Below are 9,086 nucleotides of genomic sequence, written 5' to 3'. Positions count from 1 at the left end.
TCGGGATATCTTTGCATGGTCCCCCAAGGACATGTCGGGTGTTCCGAAGAAGTACGCCGAGCACAAACTTCACGTGCGACTGGATGCAAAGCCGGTGAAACAACCTTTGCGCCGCTTCGCCGAGGGGAAGCGACACACGATCGGAGAAGAAATCACCCGGCTCCTTGCAGCCGGCTTCATCATGGAGGTTTTCCACCCGGACTGGCTGGCTAATCCAGTCCTGGTGCTGAAGAAGAACAACACCTGGCGAATGTGTATCGACTACACTAGCCTGAATAAGGTCTGTCCGAAAGACCCTTTCGCGTTGCCTAGGATAGATCAAGTGATCGACTCCACTGCAGGCTGCGAACTGATGTCGTTTCTGGATGCTTATTAAGGCTACCATCAAATCAAGCTGGATCCAGCTGATCGCCTGAAGACCTCCTTCATCACGCCCTTCGGGGTCTACCGCTATACCACCATGACGTTCAGTCTGAAGAACGAGGTGCGATGTTCCAACGCTGCATGCAGCAGTGCCTACTGTCATAGATCGGCAGAAACATCCACGTCTATGTGGATGGCATCGTCGTCAAGACGAAGCAGCACTTCAGCCTCCTCGACGACTTGCGAGAGACGTTCGCCAACCTGCGCGAGTATAAGATCCGGCTCAACCCGGAGAAGTGCGTCTTTGGGGTTCCAGGAGGCAAACTCTTGGGGTTCTTCGTGTCCGCCCGCGGCATCGAGGCGAACCCCGAGAAGATCGGCACCATCGAGCGGATGGTGCGGCCGGCTCGAATCCTTGACGTCCAGAAGTTCGCCGGCTGCCGATGACCCACAAGTACAGGGGATCAATCATAGTCTTTTCGATAAGTAAGAGTGTCGAACCCAACGAGGAGCAGAAGGCTCTGATAAGCGGATTTCAGCAAGGTAATAACTGCAAGCACTGAAATTAGCGGTAACAAGTGATGGTGTAGTGAGGTGAAACGTAGCAAGCGAAAAGTAACAAGTAACAAGTAGTAGCAACGGTGCAGCAAGTGGCCCAATCCCTTTTGTAGCAAGGGACAAGCCTGAACAAAGTCTTATAGGAGGAAAAACGCTCCCGAGGACACACGGGAATTTCTGTCATGCTAGTTTCATCATGTTCATATGATTCGTGTTCGTTACTTTGATAGTTTGATATGTGGGTGGACCGGTGCTTGGGTACTGTCCTTACTTGGACAAGCATCCCACTTATGATTAACCTCTCTCGCAAGCATCCGCAACTACAAAAGAAGAATTAAGACAAAGTCTAACCATAGCATTAAACTATTGGATCCAAATCAGCCCCTCACGAAGCAACGCATAGACTGGGGTTTAAGCTTCTGTCACTCTAGCAACCCATCATCTACTTACTACTTCCCAATGCCTTCCTCTAGGCCCAAATATGGTGAAGTGTTATGTAGTCGACGTTCACATAACACCACTAGAGGAAAAACAACATACATCATATCAAAATACCGAACGAATATCAAATTCACATGACTATTATCAGCATGACTTATCCCATGTCCTCAGGAACAAAAGTAACTACTCACAAGACATAATCATAATCATGACCAGAGGTGTAATGAATAGCATCAAGGATCTGAACATAAAATCTTCCACCAAGTAATCCAACTAGCATCAACTACAAAGAGTAATCAACACTACTAGCAACCTTACAAGTACCAATCGGAGTTGCGAGACGAAGATTAGTTACAAGAGATGAACTAGGGATTGGAGAGTAGATGGTGCTGATGAAGATGTTGATGAAGATGCCTCCCCTCCGACGAGAGGAGTGTTGGTGATGACGATGTCGACGATTTCCCCCTCCGAGAGGGAAGTTTCCCCAGCAGGATCGTCCTGCCGGAGCTCTAGATTGGATCTGCTCAAGTTCCGCCTCGTGGCGGCGGAGAAACCACGAAAAAGCTCCCTCTTGATTTTTTTCCAGACCAGGGCGCTTCATATAGCAAAATAGGGGGGCTAGTGGGCCTTCAAGCAGCCCACAAGCTTGCCCACCGCCACTGGGGGGTGGTGGCGGAGTGGGGGCTTGTGGGGCCCTGGTGGCCCCCCTTCGGTAGTTCTTTCGCCCAGTATTTTTAATATATTCCAGAAAAAATCCACGTAAATTTTCAGGGCATTTGGAGATGTGCATAATAGTGGACTAGGATTTGCTCCTTTTCCAGTCCAGAATTCCAGCTGCCTGAATTCTCTCTCTTCAAATAATCCTTGCAAAATAAGAGAGAAAAGGCATAAATATGGTACCACAAGTAATATAACACCCCAAAAAGCAATAAATATCAACATGAAAGCATGATGCAAAATGTACGTATCAACTCCCCCAAGCTTAGACCTCGCTTGTCCTCAAGCGAAAACCAAGTTCCATAAACATGTCCACATGTTTGGGGACGAAGGTGTCGATAAAACATAATACAGACAGGAGGGCATCATGATCATGCATAGAACAACAATATATCATAAAGATTCTTATGGGAAAGAGAAAATTCCTTCACAAAGCAAAGCATGAAGCAAAAACCTTACCGAGAAGTAACCAACAATAGTCCATAGTCATTGAAGCAATTGCAATTTATCACAACATCAGAAAGAGTCAAATAAGATCTTGTAAGGCAAACCCAGATACTCAATCATCTCTTTTGTTTTCCACAATTGTTACAACTCACGTGGCACTCATGGTGTCAAAGTTTCAGCTGGACACAGAGGAAGATAGGGGCTTATAGTTTGCCTCCCAACCATTTACCTCAAGGGTAAAGTCAACAACAATAAAGCATGAGAACTCAACTCCAAGTTGATATATGAATATAGATCTTTCCCAAGCATGTGACGGTAGCCAAGGCAAAGGCAAAAAGGGAATTGGTGATGATCACCATGACTCTTACAAGGGTAAAAAGTAAAGGTACAAGATAGGCCCTTCGCAGAGGGAAGCAGAGGTTGTCATGTGCTTTTGAGGTTTGAATGCGTGTCCTCTTAGTGCGTAGGAACGTCACTTTATATTGCCTCCTGTGACAAAGAACTTTATTATGTAGTCTGTCGCTTTTATGTCTTCCTCATCACAGGTTCGTACAAAGCTTATTTTCCACACACTAATAGATCATACATATTAGAGAGCAATTTTTATTGCTTGCACCGATGACAACTTACTTGGAGGATCTTATTCAATCCATAGGTAGGTATGGTGGACTCTCAAGGCAAAACTGGTTGGAGGTTTAAGGATGCACAAGTAGTATCTCTACTTGGTGCGGGAGTTTCGGCTAAAATGAGGTGGAAGCAATCGTCACATGCTAAGGGATCTCTAATCATATAACATTGTTTGGAATCAAGCAAACACAATTCATTATGTTGTCTTCCTTGCCCAACATCTACTCCTAGGCATGTAATAGTTTGGTGAGTGCTCACAATTGTAAAAGTGTCTAAGATGATATATTTATATGTGAAGCTCTCTTTCCTTATTACTTCTTATTAATTGCAACAATGACTAATGTCTATGTTGATTTATTCTCAACAAGTTTCAATCATCATACGTGTCATAAGTGAAGTTATCACTTTCCATAAGATCGTCTCATGATCTTTCATGCTATCGTTCTTTTCATACTCTTTGATCATGGCACAAAGCAAAGCCCTTGACTAAGACACTCTTTATTATATAGCTCGTAAGCTCGAATACATCGGGGGAGAGACAAAAGCAAAAGACTCAAACTAAAAACTAAAGACTTATTCCTCTAAAAGAAGAAATAAAAACTGAAAAGGAAAGAACTAAAACAAAGGTAAAAGCAAAAGATATAAAGGTGATACGATTCCAGGGCAACTCCCCCAAGCTTGGCAGAAGCCAAGGGGATTACCCATACCAATGCTTAGTTGTCTTCCTTTGGTGGTGATGGTGTTGTTGTTGTCGCCTTTGATTCCAGGAGAGCTATCAATCTTTGATTTATACCTTTGAGATCTGTGACATGGTTTTCCAGCAAAACAACTTCAAAAGAAAGAGAAATATTGCGAGCACGAGTTGTTTCGCAAAACCTCAACAGTTCAATCAAGGATGGAGACATCACGTGGAGGAAGGATTGGAGAAAATCTACTCCTTCAACGTCTTCAATGTTGAACATAGGTTGAACTTCCTCCCTAGCTTGGGTTTTCTCCTTAGCTTGGTCCCTGGCTTTCGTGACTTCTACTCTTTTCAGATCAGCATCTACTTCCTCATGAACTTGGTGAAGATCATTCTCCCCAACAGATTCCTGAGACATCTTTGCTCTAAATCTGTGGCAGACAACAAGCTTGAAATGAAAACAGAGGAAAACTGCGCGATACGGAGATCAAAACCTTCGAGCGACTATATATTGATTACCAGAAGGAGTCCTCCACAAGAAAACAGAGTCCGGGAGGCACACGAGGTGCCCACAAGCTTGCCCACCGCCACCAGGGTGGGTGGTGGCAGGGTGGGCCCTTGTGGCTGCCTCGTTTGCTCTCCGGACTGCTTTTTATTTTTCTAATTTTCCAAAAATTCCAAAATTGAGGAAATTTCCTATTGGAAAAGTATCAGAGTCCAATTCCTTGCCGAAACAGATACATCTTCGTTTTCAAGGTCTGAAACAGGGTGATAAACATCCCTTATGTACTCCTCTGGAGTTATGACATTGATGATATTGGTCTCAACATTTATGGGAGTACCAGAGATGTAATGCTTGATTCTTTGCCCATTTACCACTCTAGGAAAATTTCCTTCCGTGTTATTGATTTTGATGGCACCAGAATGATATACTTCCTCGACAACATAGGGACCTTCCCATTTAGAGAGAAGCTTGCCTGCAAAGAATCTCAAACGAGAATTGTATAGCAAGACATAATCACCTACATTGAACTTTCGTTTCTGTATTCGTTTGTCGTGCCATCTCTTAACCTTTTCCTTGAACAACCTGGCATTCTCATATGCCTGGGCTCTCCATTCATCTAACGAGCTGATATCAAACAACCGCTTCTCACCGGCAAGTTTGAAATCAAAGTTGAGCTCTTTGATTGCCCAATAAGCTTTGTGTTCCAGCTCAAGAGGTAAATGACAAGCCTTACCGTAAACCATTTTATATGGTGACATGCCCATGGGATTCTTATAAGCAGTCCTATAAGCCCATAGTGCATCATCAAGTTTGCTAGACCAGTTCTTTCGAGATCTATTGACGGTCTTTTGTAGGATCAACTTGATCTCCCTATTACTCAACTCCACTTGACCACTAGACTGAGGATGATAAGGAGATGCAACTCTATGGTTGACATCATACTTAGCTAGCATCTTGCGGAAAACACCATGAATGAAGTGTGAACCGCCATCAGTCATCAAGTATCTAGGGACTCCAAATCTTGGGAATATGACTTCTTTAAGCATCTTAATAGAGGTGTGGTGATCAACATTTTTAGTGGGGATAGCTTCTACCCACTTAGTAACGTAATCCACAACAACTAAGATGTGAGTGTACCCATTGGAACTCGGGAAGGGTCCCATATAATCAAATCCCCACACATCAAATGGTTCAATGACAAGTGAATAGTTCATAGGCATCTCCTTACGCTTACTGATGTTCCCTATCCTTTGGCATTCGTCACAAGACAGGACAAACTTACGGGCATCCTTGAAGAGAGTGGGCCAATAGAAACCTGATTGCAATACCTAATGGGCAGTTCTATCTCTAGCATGGTGTTCTCCGTAGGCTTCAGAATGACACTTCTGCAGGATCTGTCCCTATTCATATTCATGCACACAACGTCTAATAACACCATCTACTCCTTCCTTATAAAGGTGAGGATCATCCCAAAAGTAGTGTCTCAAATCAAAGAAGAATTTCTTATTTTGTTGATAGGTGAAACTGGGTGGTATGTATTTGGCTACGATATAGTTTGCATAATCGGCATACCACGGTGCACTATATGAAGTGCGGATGACATTTAATTGCTCATCAGGAAAGCTGTCATCAATTGGTAGTGGGTCATCAAGGACATTCTCCAGCCTAGACAAGTTATCTGCTACAGGGTTATCAGCACCCTTTCGGTCAACGACGTGCAAATCAAATTCCTGTAGCAGGAGAACCCATCTGATCAGCCTAGGCTTAGCGTCCTTCTTCTCCATGAGGTACTTAATAGCAGCATGATTAGAGTGAATAGTGACTTTGGAGTCAACTATGTAAGATCTAAACTTTTCACATGCAAACACGACTGCTAAAAATTCCTTCTCTGTAGTGGCATAGTTTCTTTGGGCACTGTCTAGGTTTTTACTAGCATAGTGAATGACATTCAACTTCTTATCAACTCTTTGTCCTAGAACAACACCAACAACATAATCACTAGCGTCACACATGATTTCAAAGGGCAAGTTCCAGTCAGGTGGTTGAACAATAGGTGCGGTTATCAAAGCCTTCTTAAGTATTTCGAAGGCTTCCTCACAATCCTCATCAAAAACAAAAGGAACATCCTTCTGCAAGAGGTTGGTAAGAGGCCTAGAAATCTTAGAGAAGTCTTTAGTGAACCTTCTATAGAAACCAACATGACCTAGGAAACTTCGTATACCTCTGATATCTGTGGGGCAAGGCATTTTCTCAATTGCATCAACCTTAGCCTTATCAACTTCAATGCCTCTTTCAGAGATTTTGTGTCCTAAGACGATACCTTCATTAACCATAAAGTGGCACTTCTCCCAATTCAAGACGAGGTTGGTTTCTTCGCATCTCTGTAAGACTCGATCAAGGTTGCTGAGGCAATCATCAAAGGAAGAACCATAAACGGAGAAGTCATCCATGAAAACCTCGACAATCTTTTCACAAAAGTCAGAGAATATAGCCATCATACATCTTTGGAAGGTGGCAGGTGCATTACATAAGCCAAAAGGCATACGTCTATAAGCAAAGGTACCGGAAGGGCAAGTGAAAGTGGTTTTCTCTTGACCAGATTGTGCAACTGGTATCTGCGAGAAACCTGAATAACCGTCTAGAAAGCAGAAGTGTGTGTGCTTTGATAGCCTTTCTAGCATTTGGTCGATGAACAACAAAGGATAATGATCTTTCCTGGTTGCCTTGTTCAGTTTCCGGAAGTCTATCACAATTCTATAGCCGGTAATAATCCTTTGTGGGATTAGTTCATCCTTATCATTAGGAACGACGGTGATACCTCCCTTCTTAGGTACGCAATGTACTGGACATACCCAATCACTATGAGCAACAAGATAAATGATTCCTGCTTCCAGAAGCTTTAATATTTATTTTCTAACGACCTCTTTCATCTTAGGATTTAATCTCCTTTGATGATCAACAACTGGTTTAAAGTCAGGATCGGTTTTAATCTTGTGCTGACATAGAGTAGGACTAATACCCTTAAGATCATCAAGAGTATATCCAATAGCAGCGTAGTGCTTCCTCGGAGTTTTTAGTAACTTCTTCTCTTCGCGCTCTGAGAGGAGAGCACTAATAATGACAGGATATATCTCCTTCTCATCAAGATAGGCATACTTAAGAGTATCAGGCAACTGTTTAAACTCGAACACAGGATCACCCTTTGGTGGGGGAGGATCCCCAAGCAGTTCAACATGCAGATTATTCTTGAGGATAGGATGTTGTTCTAAGACAATTCTATCGATCTCATCTCTCTCCTCCATATTCATATCATTTTCATGCTCAAGCATATATTGCTCTAAAGGATCCGTAGGAGGTACGACAATAGAGGCAAGAGCAATGATTTCATCCCTACCAGACGACTCTCTTTCATGGGTTTGTCTTCCAAACTTGGAGAAGTTAAATTCATGAGACACACCCTCGAAACTAACAGTGTCAGTCTGCTTAATGCAGTCAATGTGAGCATTGACAGTGTTGAGAAAGGGTCTACCAAATATGATGGGACAAAAGCTATCTTGTGCAGTACCAAGGACGAGGAAATCAGTAGGATACTTCGTCTTACCACACAGGACTTCTACGTCTCTCACAATTCCCAGAGGGCAGATAGTGTCTCTATTAGCTAGCGTAATAGTGACATCAATGGGTTCTAACTCAGTAGGTGCAATCTCATCTTTGATTTCATCATATAGAGAATGGGGTATTGCACTAACACTAGCTCCCATATCACATAAACCATGGTAACAGTGATCTCCTATCTTAACAGAAACAACGGGCAGGCCAACTACAGGTCCGTGTTATTCTTTCGCGTGAGGTTTAGCAATTCTAGCGGAGTCCTCACAGAATTTGATAACATGTTCGTCTATGTCTTCGGCTAAGAGATCTTTGATAATAGCAATACTAGGTTCAACTCTAATCTCCTCAGGGGGTGCAAGTGGTCTAATGTAACCCCTACGTATCATAGTTGGAGCTTTAGAATAATCCTTTATCCTAGCAGGGCATGGTGGTTTCTCAGTGTAAGCACAAGGAACAACAGGATCACTAAAAGCTATGATTTTCTCCTCAACTAGATTGGTTTTTGCTATGTTGCTTTCTAGAGGAGGATGATATTTAAACCACTTCTCTTTGGGAAGATCAACATGAGCAGCAAAAGATTCACATAGAGAAGCTACTATCTCAGAGTCAAGTCCATACTTAGCGCTAAAATCTCTAGAAGTGTTTGTCTTAACAAAAGATTTAACGCAATCAAACTGGAAATTCATACCTGACTCCTTACCTTCCTCCAGCTCCCAATCTTCAGAGTTGCATTTGATTCTCTCCAATAAATTCCACTTGTGATCAATATCCTTCTTCATAAAAGAACCGACACAAGAAGTGTCAAGCATGGTACGATCTTCATGAGAAAGCCGAGCATAAAAGTTTTGAGTGATGATTTCTCTCGAGAGCTCATGATTGGGGCATGAATATAGCATTGATTTAAGCCTGCCCCAAGCTTGAGCTATGCTTTCCCTATCATGAGGCCAAAAGTTATAAATAAAGTTCCGATCACGATGTACTAAATGCATATGATAGAACTTTTGATGAAATTCCAATTTCAACCGATTGTAGCCCCATTATCCATCATCATCACATGGGATAAGTCATGCTGATAATAGCCATGTGAATTTGATATTCGTTTAGTATTTTGATATGATGTATGTTGTTTTTCCT

This window comes from Hordeum vulgare, chromosome 5H (assembly GCF_904849725.1).
Source record: "Hordeum vulgare subsp. vulgare chromosome 5H, MorexV3_pseudomolecules_assembly, whole genome shotgun sequence".
Lineage (NCBI taxonomy): Eukaryota > Viridiplantae > Streptophyta > Magnoliopsida > Poales > Poaceae > Hordeum > Hordeum vulgare.
This window is presented reverse-complemented; position numbering follows the sequence as displayed.